Here is a 14,274-nt window from a genome sequence, read left to right as displayed (position 1 = left end):
TTCGGACCAACCCGATTCCGACAACACTCACTCTTACACTCTAACTTAATTATTATTATTATTATTATTATTATTATTATTATTATTATTATTATTATTATTATTATTATTATTATTATTATTATTATTATTATTATTATTATTATTATTATTATTATTATTATTATTATTATTATTATTATTATTATTATTATTATTATTATTATTATTATTATTATTATTAATATCCGTGTTATGTTCAAGTGGGTGAAAAACCATGACCCACCCTGCACTCCTTTTTCTTCTTCTTCATTCGAAACCAAAGAACAACACACCCCCGCAACAACACAAAAACGGACTCAAAACACCATTTTCGTCACCTCCAACCTCAGATCCCGCCTCCATTCTCAACCAAATTCGATAAATTTTACACCAATAGCTTCCTCCTCTCGTCCTCCTTCTCTGTATGTAAGAAAGAGCCAACCTTTCGTCCTATTTCGTAACGGCCGTCTTACAAGGGATTGATTTTGGTCTACCTTCTTTCATTTTTGGGTTTAAGGTCATCCTTGGGCGATTCCTCACTCGTTTAGGAGAGCAAAAAGGTAACGGTGATGGGATTACTCGACATTATGTCGAAATTTATATGTGCTTAAATGTGTTTTTACTCTTTTATAATATAAAGTTTCCACCTTGCTGAGTCATGTGGTGTTTGTTTGAGACGGTTTTATACAAGTTTTAATTATCCATTTTGAGAAAAGTTGGTACCTTTGGATTCATGGTGAAGTGGGTAATTATGTTGGGTAATTTAATTGAATGAATATTATCATTTTAATGCTTAAAATTTCGTCTTAAGACGGTTTCAAAAATGGTGGTGAAAACCGTGAAAATGGAAATTTTGCATTAAGGTGATTTTGGGCTCGATTTGGATGATGGTTTTGTGGTCTATTTGAGTCAAATATTTAATTTCCGTCTCATGTATACTGCCATCGATGTATTGGGTTGTTAGTATGTAAGAAATTCCGTCCATTTCATGCTCAAAACTATTCATTTGAACTCTGTTGTGGGACAGTTCTTAGGGACGTGCAATTGTGCAAAAGGTAAGTGTATGTGTCTTGTGGATGGAAAGCATAAGTAAAACGATTGGATAAACAATAGAACCACAAAAAGGTGGGCGGGGTAGTTGTGGTTTTCATGGTTAAATTCTGTCCTAATATGGAATTAGTGAATTGAGTCAAATGGACGAGAAAGGAAAACTTAGGACAGTTTTGGACTTGACTTTGAGATTGATTTCGTTGTTGGTTCAAGTCAATTTGATAGCTCATGTCATGTGTACATATACAGGTGTGAATTGGGTCGATTGTATGTAAGAAATTCCGTCCATTTCATGCTTAAAATTTTGTCTTAAGATGGCTTCACAAATTGTCTAGAAACCATGTATATAGGTTGTGTATGGGTGATTTTCTTGGACTGTTTGGAGTCGATTTTACGGATAATTTGAACCAGTTATTTAATTTCTATCTCGTGCGAATATCCATGTATGTAATGGGTTGGTTGTATGTGAGAAATTCCATTCGTTTCGTGCTTAAAATTTCGTCTTAAAACGGTCACAAATGAACTTTATAAATTGTCAAAATGGACCTTGTCAAGCAGTTTTCACGGGCTGTTTTGACGGGTTTCTTTATGTTAAATTGAACCAACTTCCTTGCTACTGTCTCAAGTGCATATACATGTTTGGATTGGGTCTTTTTTTCTGGGTAAAATCTGTCTTTGTTTGGCCTAGAAAATCGTCCTAAGATGGCTGGACAAAGGGAGAAACAATGTGTTTTCTTTGGGATCGCCATCGCGCCTTTTTGGCATGTGATGTCTTTCATTTGTCTTCTTGGCTGTTTATGCAGGGGCTGCCAGTATTGGCATTGGCCGTGGCTGGCTGAGACGGGGTGCGGCCAGACCGTGGCCGGGTTAAGCTGCCCATGACTAGGCCGTAGCCCCGGTTGGGTTAATTTTTATCCGTGAAATTTTTTGTTCGGGTTTAATTAAATTGAATTTCCGTCACATAATTTATGTATCTTAAATTCATTATTTACAGTTTATTTATATTTTTCTCACATGAATCGTATATGTGGAACTTATTGTTTATTCATGTCATAATTATATGGAATGTCTTCATTTAGCTATAATATGAGCTTTAATTCAATTATTCTCATTTATTTATCGTATTTCAAATACGAGTAATTTATTCCAAGTTGATTCGTATCGCTTGATTGAGTCGTACTCTTATGATATATCTTTACGCCGCTCCCGTGCCGTTCTGCCAGGAGTTGGTTGATTTTTGTTTACCCACCCCTTTCGGACTGTTCTGCCGATTGTGGGTTAGCTCATATCGTATTCTGGTGACAATGCCTTTATGCTATACATTTTGCTTGACTTGTCTTTACGCCTCTTTCGGACTGTCCTGCCGATTGTGGGTTTAGCTCATATTTTCCGCCTCTTTCGGACTGTTTTGCCGATTGTGGGTTCTCGACTTCCGTTCTGTCGATCGAGTCTTGGATGCGGACTGTTCTGCCGCATGTCGAATCGGGGACCGTTCGCCCCGAGAGTCGGCGATTTAGACTAGGACTGAGTCTTGGGAGTACCATTGTCGTCCTACCAGGGGAATTATATATTTATATATGAGTAGTAAAGGTCTTGCTTGGTTATAGATATTGGTATTCGTCTTTCAAGGCAAGAGTTATGCCTTGTGTTGTTTATCTTGGTCCTATCGGATACTAGAGGTGAGCTACAAGCCCTCTAGTTGTGATATGATCGTCGGGATTGATGTTCCCATCCGTTCTTATGGTGAGATGCAAGCCATAAGTATGAATGTGACATTAGTAGCCATGTCCCGTGCAATGTTTGCTAAATGGTTTTCCAAGTAATGGCTACAGTTTCTATTCTTCTAATTTGCATTGATTGACCCCTTACTTAACTGTTTCACATGATTCGGATTCTAATATCATATCTATGTTGTATTTCCTTGAAATTAGTGCCTTTTTTATAAATGACCGAATTCTTGTCTTTCATATTATTTGATTGTCTCACATGATTAGTTGAATCTTTATTATGCTAATGTTGATCTATCTTGTTACATCTCATTTAATTGCCATGTTTAAATATAAAAACTTGATATTCATATCTTTTGTAAGTATCTTACATGACTCAACTGTTTTAGTTCTTTGTTATGTTCGTTTCGACATTTTGTGGCTGGGAGAACCTTGAGTTACTCCCCACTGACTGTGGCGTTCATGTTTACATGAATGACAGGTACTAGTTGGTGCATTTATGTGGTGAAGACATGTGTGAGCTAGCGAGCACTTTGGCCTTGTAGTCGGTTTATTAGGATTGTTTAGACTCACCTTTTATTGTATTGTCATTCGAGGGATATATTTTCCCTCACCTTTGACTATCGCGTTTGTATAATTTAATCTTTATTTCCGCATTCTTTATTTGTGTTTTAGATTTTTATGAACCCGCGCTTTAAACTTTAAAAGTTTCAAAAATCTCCTAAAATTCCGCACTTTATTATTGAAATTTTCTTACCGTTATTGCGGGGGTTCACAGTTGGTATCAGAGCTTATGTTGCTCCCGACGCACACACGTGTACCCCAAATTTAAATTGAACTTGACCTTGAATAATGAATGAGAGATGGGTAGACTTAAGGACCTAAGGTGGTAGTCTGTAGTGTGTTTGCTCTTTGTTAGGTTCTAACGTGTTTGTTGATTGTCATTTAATAATTGTTGTGCCCTTGGATCATGACCGTGAGCTTACCTACTTAAAGATCAAGATTTGGTGCCTATTATCGGGGATTGAAGATTTGTTCAACCTTTGAAGAATGATTCTACTTCCTCGAAGATATTTCTCATTCTTTTTATACCTTGCCTTATTCTTTACTTCTTGATGCTTACTTCCTCCTCTAAACTTTCTTTTCTTTCTCCTTTGAAGTTACTCTTGTACCTCCCAACTTGTCCTTTGTTCCTTGCTTATCTTCCCTTAACGCCTTTTAGATAGTTCTCTTTCTTTTGTGGGATGTTAATCTTGGTTGAATTATTTGGCTTTGTGGAGTTTGTTTGTAGTTGACCCATAACTCTTGGTTTTGAGAAGTTGTGATGTTGGAAGGAGTTAGGTAGTGTGGTGAGACATACTTAGTGATTCCTATACCTAGTTCTTGATAAAGTGAGTATAATTAATTGGTGGATTCGGTGCGTTAAGAGTGAGTTGCCTATGTTACTAAAGTCATAGAACTTGGCTTTGTTGTTGATGTTTGGGATTTGAAAGCTTAGTAGGTTGAGCGTTGTTACCTTAGGAGTAAACATGGAGTAAGGTTTATGATTTGATTTGGAAAGAGATACCTTTAGGATGTTGATGGCCATACATAGGTTGGTGTTACCTTTTGACGACGTTGGATATGAGTATAGCCTTGTTAGTAGTTTCGATCATCTTTTGTGGAAGTCGTTGTGAATGTTTAGTGATTGGGAATTGTTGAATCACAAGTGTTATGAAGTACCTTGTTCCAAAGAATAGCTTAGGATGAAGTAACGTAAGTGTTTTGAGGAAATCCTTGGGAGTGATGTGGTTATGAGTTTTGTTCTTAAGAAGTTTTCGGAACCGTTAGGATGAGGTTGTTGTTTGAGATTTGAGTACCTGGCGTTTTCTTGTTGTCTAATTTCCTTTCTTCTTTGACCATAAGCGTTACCGTTCATACCTCTCTTCCTCGCTTCATCATACTTCTCCGTTAAGTTTGACACTCGTAACTTGTGAAGCTCTATCTTTGACATCCTTGTTGACCTTACTTCAATTCTTGCCCTAGGAAGTTCATCATAGCTCTTTTGTTAGTTAAGTTTTGGATCCTCTTAGCATAGTTTGTTCTTATGGTATCTAAGTTCTTTTCATTTCGTACAATTCCTAAATATTTCAAGCTACCATTTTTGATTCGTTGTTAAAAGTTTAGGTTACTTTTGCAAAACCTTACCTATTTATAAAAGTTTGAAAATGAAAATTTGATTTAGTTTCCTATTCGTTCTTCGTGTATAGACTTCTTTATCATGGTTTTGAGTTGCTAAACCCGAGATTTCTTTAAATTTTATCCAATTTCTATTAACTTTGATCTTTTTATGATTTCGTTGTCAAAGTTTAATATTATATTTTCAGGAATTTAACTCCCTTTCTGGGTTTAAAGGTGAAACCTCCATTTCTATTTTGGCTTTGGTAAAAGAAAATTTGAGTGAATTATCTTTTTCTTTTGATTTTGACGTTGATCGGATGATAGGACTCGTTATTGGAGACGTTTGATAACTTGTTCTACGCTTGTCGGCGAATTGATTTTGTTTTAAATTTGTCTTTGACTTGGAAAGTTAGCGTTCTTGTGTGCACGACAAGAGCAATTTCGTTCCATGAATAAGACTTATACTTTTGAAAACTCTTCATTAATGTTTTTGAAAATATTTTGATTCTCGATTTATACAAATGATTTGCTTTATACCATATCTTTGATTTGGAATGTGATGTTCTTGAATGCGCAACGAGAGCACTTCTGTTCCTTTGATGAGAATCTGGTTCTGTCGGAAAATTTTATTTGAATCTTTTGAAAGAATTTTAATTCTCACAAAATGTAACCTTTTAATGTTCTGGTTACCAATTTCAAAAAGTCAAGCTTTATTTTTATAACCTTTCATTTATATTTTCAAGTTTCGAGGACGAAACTTTTTAAAAGATGGGGTGATTGTAACACTCGCAAATTTCTCATTCTGACATTTAAAATTTATTTAACCGTTCGATTACTTTATTTCATATTTAATTTAATTAACCTCTTTTACATAAATTTTATAAAATTTACATTCTTACAAGCTTGTTTATATAAAATAAATATTTCAGTCGGATAATAATAATTGTGACGATAATAATAGTTTTCCGTCTTAAGTTATAGACACTTTTCCGTCTAGCAGGATCGTCGCATTTCTCTTATAAAGCCATTTCAATTCGGACCAACCCGATTCCGACAACACTCACTCTTACACACTAACTTAATTATTATTATTATTATTATTATTATTATTATTATTATTATTATTATTATTATTATTATTATTATTATTATTATTATTATTATTATTATTATTATTATTATTATTATTATTATTATTATTATTATTATTATTATTATTATTATTATTATTATTATTATTATTATTATTATATAATATTATTATTAATATCCGTGTTATGTTCAAGTGGGTGAAAAACCATGACCCACCCTGCACTCCTTTTTCTTCTTCTTCATTCGAAACCAGCAACAACACCACCCCTGCAACAACACAAAAACGGACTCAAAACACCATTTTCGTCACCTCCAACCTCAGATCCCGCCTCCATTCTCAACCAAATTCGATAAATTTTACACCAATAGCTTCCTCCTCTCGTCCTCCTTCTCTGTATGTAAGAAAGAGCCAACCTTTCGTCCTATTTCAGAACGGCCGTCTTACAAGGGATTCAGATTTTGGTCTACCTTCTTTCATTTTTGGGTTTAAGGTCATCCTTGGGCGATTCCTCACTCGTTTAGGAGAGCAAAAAGGTAACGGTGATGGGATTACTCGACATTATGTCGAAATTTATATGTGCTTAAATGTGTTTTTACTCTTTTATAATATAAAGTTTCCACCTTGCTGAGTCATGTGGTGTTTGTTTGAGACGGTTTTATACAAGTTTTAATTATCCATTTTGAGAAAAGTTGGTACCTTTGGATTCATGGTGAAGTGGGTAATTATGTTGGGTAATTTAATTGAATGAATATTATCATTTTAATGCTTAAAATTTCGTCTTAAGACGGTTTCAAAAATGGTGGTGAAAACCGTGAAAATGGGGGCTGCATTAAGGTGATTTTGGGCTCGATTTGGATGATGGTTTTGTGGTCTATTTGAGTCAAATATTTAATTTCCGTCTCATGTATACTGCCATCGATGTATTGGGTTGTTAGTATGTAAGAAATTCCGTCCATATCATGCTCAAAACTATTCATTTGAACTCTGTTGTGGGACAGTTCTTAGGGACGTGCAATTGTGCAAAAGGTAAGTGTATGTGTCTTGTGGATGGAAAGCATAAGTAAAACGATTGGATAAACAATAGAACCACAGGTGGGCAGGGTAGCTGTGGTTTTCATGGTTAAATTCTGTCCTAATATGGAATTAGTGAATTGAGTCAAATGGACGAGAAAGGAAAACTTGGGACAGTTTTGGACTTGACTTTGAGATTGATTTTGTTGTTGGTTCAAGTCAATTTGATAGCTCATGTCATGTGTACATATACAGGTGTGAATTGGGTCGATTGTATGTAAGAAATTCCGTCCATTTCATGCTTAAAATTTTGTCTTAAGATGGCTTCACAAATTGTCTAGAAACCATGTATATAGGTTGTGTATGGGTGATTTTCTTGGACTGTTTGGAGTCGATTTTACGGATAATTTGAACCAGTTATTTAATTTCTATCTCGTGCGAATATCCATGTATGTAATGGGTTGGTTGTATGTGAGAAATTCCATTCGTTTCGTGCTTAAAATTTCGTCTTAAAACGGTCACAAATGAACTTTATAAATTGTCAAAATTGACCTTGTCAAGCAGTTTTCACGGGCTGTTTTGACGGGTTTCTTTATGTTAAATTGAACGAACTTCCTTGCTACTGTCTCAAGTGCATATACATGTTTGGATTGGGTCTTTTTTTCTGGGTAAAATCTGTCTTTGTTTGGCCTAGAAAATCGTCCTAAGATTTGGACAAAGGGAGAAACAATGTGTTTTTTTTGGGATCGCTGCCATCGCGCCTTTTTTGGCATGTGATGTCTTTGCCATTGTCTTCTTTGGCTGTTTATGCAGGGGCTGCCAAGTATTGGCATTGGCCGTGGCTGGCCGAGACGGGTGCGGCCAGACCGTGGCCGGGTTAAGCTGCCCATGACTAGGCCGTAGCCCCGGTTGGGTTAATTTTTATCCGTGAAATTTTTTGTTCGGGTTTAATTAAATTGAATTTCCGTCACATAATTTATGTATCTTAAATTCATTATTTACAGTTTATTTATATTTTTCTCACATGAATCGTATATGTGGAACTTATTGTTTATTCATGTCATAATTATATGGAATGTCTTCATTTAGCTATAATATGAGCTTTAATTCAATTATTCTCATTTATTTATCGTATTTCAAATACGAGTAATTTATTCCAAGTTGATTCGTATCGCTTGATTGAGTCGTACTCTTATGATATATCTTTACGCCGCTCCCGTGCCGTTCTGCCAGGAGTTGGTTGATTTTTGTTTACCCACCCCTTTCGGACTGTTCTGCCGATTGTGGGTTAGCTCATATCGTATTCTGGTGACAATGCCTTTATGCTATACATTTTGCTTGACTTGTCTTTACGCCTCTTTCGGACTGTCCTGCCGATTGTGGGTTTAGCTCATATTTTCCGCCTCTTTCGGACTGTTCTGCCGATTGTGGGTTCTCGACTTCCGTTCTGTCGATCGAGTCTTGGATGCGGACTGTTCTGCCGCATGTCGAATCGGGGACCGTTCTGCCCCGAGAGTCTGGCCAGATTTAGACTAGGACTGAGTCTTGGGAGTACCATTGTCGTCCTACCAGGGGAATTATATATTTATATATGAGTAGTAAAGGTCTTGCTTGGTTATAGATATTGGTATTCGTCTTTCAAGGCAAGAGTTATGCCTTGTGTTGTTTATCTTGGTCCTATCGGATACTAGGGGTGAGCTACAAGCCCTCTAGTTGTGATATGATCGTCGGGATTGATGTTCCCATCCGTTCTTATGGTGAGATGCAAGCCATAAGTATGAATGTGACATTAGTAGCCACGTCCCGTGCAATGTTTGCTAAATGGTTTTCCAAGTAATGGCTACAGTTTCTATTCTTCTAATTTGCATTGATTGACCCCTTACTTAACTGTTTCACATGATTCGGATTCTAATCTCATATTTATGTTGTATTTCCTTGAAATTAGTGCCTTTTTTATAAATGACCGAATTCTTGTCTTTCATATTATTTGATTGTCTCACATGATTAGTTGAATCTTTATTATGCTAATGTTGATCTATCTTGTTACATCTCATTTAATTGCCATGTTTAAATATAAAAACTTGATATTCATATCTTTTGTAAGTATCTTACATGACTTAACTGTTTTAGTTCTTTGTTATGTTCGTTTCGACATTTTGTGGCTGGGAGAACCTTGAGTTACTCCCCCCATTCGATCGTATGCGTTCATGTTTACATGAATGACATGTACTAGTTGGTGCATTTATGGGGTGAAGACATGTGTGAGCTAGCGAGCACTTTGGCCTTGTAGTCGGTTTATTAGGATTGTTTAGACTCACCTTTTATTGTATTGTCATTCGAGGGATATATTTTCCCTCACCTTTGACTATCGCGTTTGTATAATTTAATCTTTATTTCCGCATTCTTTATTTGTGTTTTAGATTTTTATGAACCCGCGCTTTAAACTTTAAAAGTTTCAAAAATCTCCTAAAATTCCGCACTTTATTATTGAAATTTTCTTACCGTTATTGCGGGGGTTCACACTTCTGACACCTCTTCCTTATTGTCTTCATTCCCATTTTCAACTGTTTCAACTTTGTTTTCCTCAAACTCCCCTTCCGACACGTCTTCCTTGTTATCTTCATTCTCATTTTCAATTGATTCAACTTTGTTTTCCTCAGACTCCCCTTTTGACATCTCTTCCTTCTTGTGTTCATTTTCATTTTCATTTTCAACTTTGTTTTCCTCTGACTCTCCTTTTGACACCTCTTCCTTGTTATCTTCATTCCCATTGTCAACTAATTCAACTTCTTTTCTCAATGCACAAGGCTTCTGGAATAGTTGAAATGTATTAAATTAAAGAACAATATACTTAAGCACCAAGTTAACATAATTTAACAAAAAATATGATCAACATATTTACCTTTTTATATGTATAAAAAATCAGCCTCTTCAATGACATGCTTTCAACCTGAATACTATTTTTTGAAGTTATGTTTACATTATTCAAAGCTTCAAGAACCAAAGTATGATTACTAACATCATTCTCAGCAGCAGGAACAACATCTGGAATATCAGCAACATTAGTACCAAAAGAACTTTCACTATCAGCGTAGTTGTGCTCATTTGACAAATTGAGTAAACTAAATGCATGATCACAGAGCTTCTTAGCAGTCTTGTTCTCTTAATTATTGATGCTTCTTTTTCTAACTTAGCCTTAACAGATGATATGTTCTGAGCTAAACTATTTATACATTTAGCAAGATCAAGAATATACTCCTCGGTGTAGTCCTTTGTTCCATTGACAGATTCGACAACTGTATTGTCAACCACTTCCTCAATTGGTGCTTCCAACTTACCATTTCCAAACATACCGCTTTTCATCTCATCCTTCTCTCTGGATGATAACAAACTGCTAGTCCAACCTACCAACGTATAATAATCTCTTTCAACTTTTCGTTCCACATGTACAATGCGATCAACATAGATGAGCTTCAAAAATAACAGTGGCCCACCGAAGTGAGTCTCTTTTTCCACCCACTCAATCTTGCTTTCTTGGAGACTTTTTAATAAAAAGGAACACCAATTATAATTTTTGATTTCATCTACATTCATCAACGATTTCAAAACATGATGATTAACCAAAGGCTTTTGGGTGTTTCTCATTAGCAAAGAAACAGCAAACACAACAAAGTTAACCTTGAATTCATCACCACCATGATCATGATTTATCAACCAATTCTCAAGCGTTTTGAGTGGAACTTGTCCATCTTTTATACCAAATTCTTGTTTCCATTTGGCATAAAACTCTTAAAACTGTTCTAATTCAGTATGAGTTTTGGATAATTCAACTGTTTTAGGGCCTATTGGAAATTCAAATGTTGATCTTACATCAGAAACCTTCAAGAACAACTTCTCACCATCAAGAAGATCAATACAGTTTTGGTATGGGTTATACTGCTTAATTAACCAGTACCCAAGCTTTAAAGGAAAGGAACGAACTCTTAACCAAAACAGCCCACTAAATCCAATCTCTTCTAGCGCGCACCACTGTTCGTATGACAAACGTTCAACTACCTCAACTATTCCTGTAGGAGACATTCTCGTATATGCACTTTTAAACGAAGAGAAATCAAACTTCTGCTTACACTTGGAACCCAATACCATCATATTACTTACTTTACCCTTTTGAGGACTTTGTTTCTTCGCAGTAACAATTTGTTTATTAACAGAAATAATTTGTTTCTTAACTGCAAGATCATCGTCACTTTCTTCATTTATCTTCTTTGCGAAAGATTGTATACACTTAGATTTACTGTTAATAGTAGCTGATTTACGCTTTCTTGTAATTGGAGAACACTCAATTTTACCATCAATGCAACTTTCAGCTGGTGGAAAAATAAAAGTAACTTTTCTTCGCTTTTGAGATTTTTTATCTTCCTGCTCCATAGTCTGTAATTATAAAATGAAATTACAAAACAAGTAGAGATAATAAGCTACCTAATATAATTTTAGGAAATGTACATAAGTCACAAAGATAATGTACTTTTAGATGATTCAGAACAATTTCTATATTAAAAACAAACGGCACATTAATTTAAGCTGAATGTACATTATATTATTACGTTCAATTGAAAATACAAAATTAAAAAGTATAGATAATCAGCAGTTACCTAATTTTAGGAAATGTACATTAATCACAAAGATAATGTACATTTAGATGATTCAGACCAATTTCTATATTAAAAACAAACGGCACATTAATTTAAGCTGAATGTACATTATATTATTACGTTCAATTGAAAATACAAAACTGACAAGTATAGATAATCACCAATTACCTAATTTTAGGAAATGTACATTAGTCACAAAGATAATATACTTTTAGATGATTCAGAACAATTTCTATATTAAAAACAATAGTCACATTAATTTAAAGCTGAATGAACAATATATTATTACGTTCAATTTAAAATACAAAATTAACAGAAACTAGAAAGTAAATGTAGAAAGAATACTTCAGAGATCTAAAATTGGGAAGAACAATGCGAATGCATTTCTAAATGTAGAAACAATAATTCAGGCACATTAATCCGAATGTATTTTTAACAGTGAAACAGTATAAATATCTAAAATCAAAACATCAAAATTATACTGCTGTTGAACAATTAAGTGATCCAAATTAAACATTATATTAGAATTATGATAGAGAAGAAATGAAATTGAAAAGAAAATACCTTAGTATAACGGACGAAATTGGGCGTAACTTCAAGAAGATTTAACAATTCACAAATTCTGCTATGACAACGTATATACTGGTATTGTGAAACGACTGAGCTAAAAACTGGTTACTACTTTTATTTTTTTTACATCTTTTTTCTTGTAGGTAGTTAGTAGTAGTTACTAGTGTACTGTAAGTGTTAAAAATAAGGGAAATGATAAATACCCTTCCATATTTGGCATTAGTTTAGAAATTAGAGAGTAAATTACACATAAATCAATACAATTAATGCATATATTAACTATTTATTTCCTCAATTAGTTGCTTAAATACAACCAAATGGATTCTATTTATCATAACCCAATAAATAATAGAGCGGTAAGTGAACCTTTTCTTATGTTATAATCTTAGTTTTTATTTAGTTGTTACTTGCTTTTTTATGTTTGTTTTCCTTTTTCTTTTGTAAGCCCTAAATGGCTTTGTAAATATTTGTACTATTGATAAAATGAAGTATGTTGCTTATTTCCGATTATTTTTTAATTTAATTTTAACAATGAAGCATTGCATACATTTATACAACTAGAATTGAAACTGACATAAAGACAACCTAGGGGGGGTCGGGTGAACCGTTTTTGGAGGGCCGGGTATCCTAAAACGGGACGGGAAAGGGTTTAGGGTTGGATTAGACGGACCACTATCGCGGATCCGCCTAATCCAACCCTAAACCCTTTCCCTTGCTTCTCATTCGAAGGCGGCAAGACAAAAAGACACCCTAGAGGGGCCGAATGAACCCTTTTTGGGGGGCCTGGTATCCTAAAACGAGACGGGAAAGGGTTTAGGGTTGGATTAGGCAGACTGCTACCGCGAATGATGTGACCATAATTAGCGCATATTTAGCCCCCGAATTAGCCTCGTTCCCATGCTTTTTAGTGCTTATTTGGGTCATTTCTTATCTTTAGTTCTTTGTTTTGCATATTCTTTGAGATTTTGATCCCTTGGTAGGAAAGGAGTAAGAATCTTGCATTTTCATGGCAAAACGAGACTAAATTGATCGAATTCAATGACCAAGCATCAAGGAGAGACAAGATTAGAAGGCCTTTGTACATATTATAGTAGAAGAGCAATGTTGAGAAAGGATCCTTGAGTCCCCGAGGAAATCCCCAAGGAATTTATGAAGAAAAGGGAAGAAAAGAAGAAGATATGTTGCTGAGTGACAATCCGAGCGGATTGTCACCAATCCGTCCGTCCCGCAGCAGCACAATCCGAGCGGCTTTGCCCTATTCCGCTCGGATTCCACCTCCACAATCCGTCCGGATCCCCTGAATCCGCTCGGATTCCAACGCCAGAATCCGCCCGTCCCGACCTTATTCCGCCCGAATTCCAGCACAGCACGGATTGTCTTCTCCAAACTACGAAGAAAGAAGCCCTTCTCTCGAAAAATACCGGCTCCTCCTTGCTCAATCTAAAAAGTGTAATTACTAGTTTAGCCCTTAGTTAACCCTAATGCATCCTCCCTAGTTTCCACTATAAATACCCCATTAGTCTAATTAGGAGAGCATGTTCTTCTTATCAATAATTAGTGTAGTTAATATCAATCAAATCTCTCTTTAATATTGTAATCAAGTATTAATCAAGTTTTAATCCAAGTTTTGGTTCTTTAATCTCTCTTTTGTTCATCCTTTATTTTGGGTAATTGAAGATTATTTGGGTTATTGTTGGGAGATTGACAACCTCTCAATCAAGCATTCAAGTACTTCTTTTATCTTTGCTTTATTATTGGAATCATTAGTAGGTATAATCTCTTAATCCCTTTTTAATTATTGTTAATTACTTTCATTTATTCATCATGTTTCATATTGTTGGTATGATTGACAACCTTGCTAGCATGATCAACATGATAATGAGTGAGTAGTCTCTTAGCTAGGGTTAATGGGTGATTAGGAGAAACCAACATGGGGAATGATTCATGCTTAAATTAATATGCTTTCATGTTTTATTTGCTTGCTTGTTTT

This window comes from Silene latifolia, chromosome 9, assembly GCF_048544455.1.
Source record: "Silene latifolia isolate original U9 population chromosome 9, ASM4854445v1, whole genome shotgun sequence".
Classification (NCBI taxonomy): Eukaryota; Viridiplantae; Streptophyta; class Magnoliopsida; order Caryophyllales; family Caryophyllaceae; genus Silene; species Silene latifolia.
The sequence above is the reverse complement of the archived record's forward strand: the minus strand, read 5'-3'. Positions refer to the sequence as shown.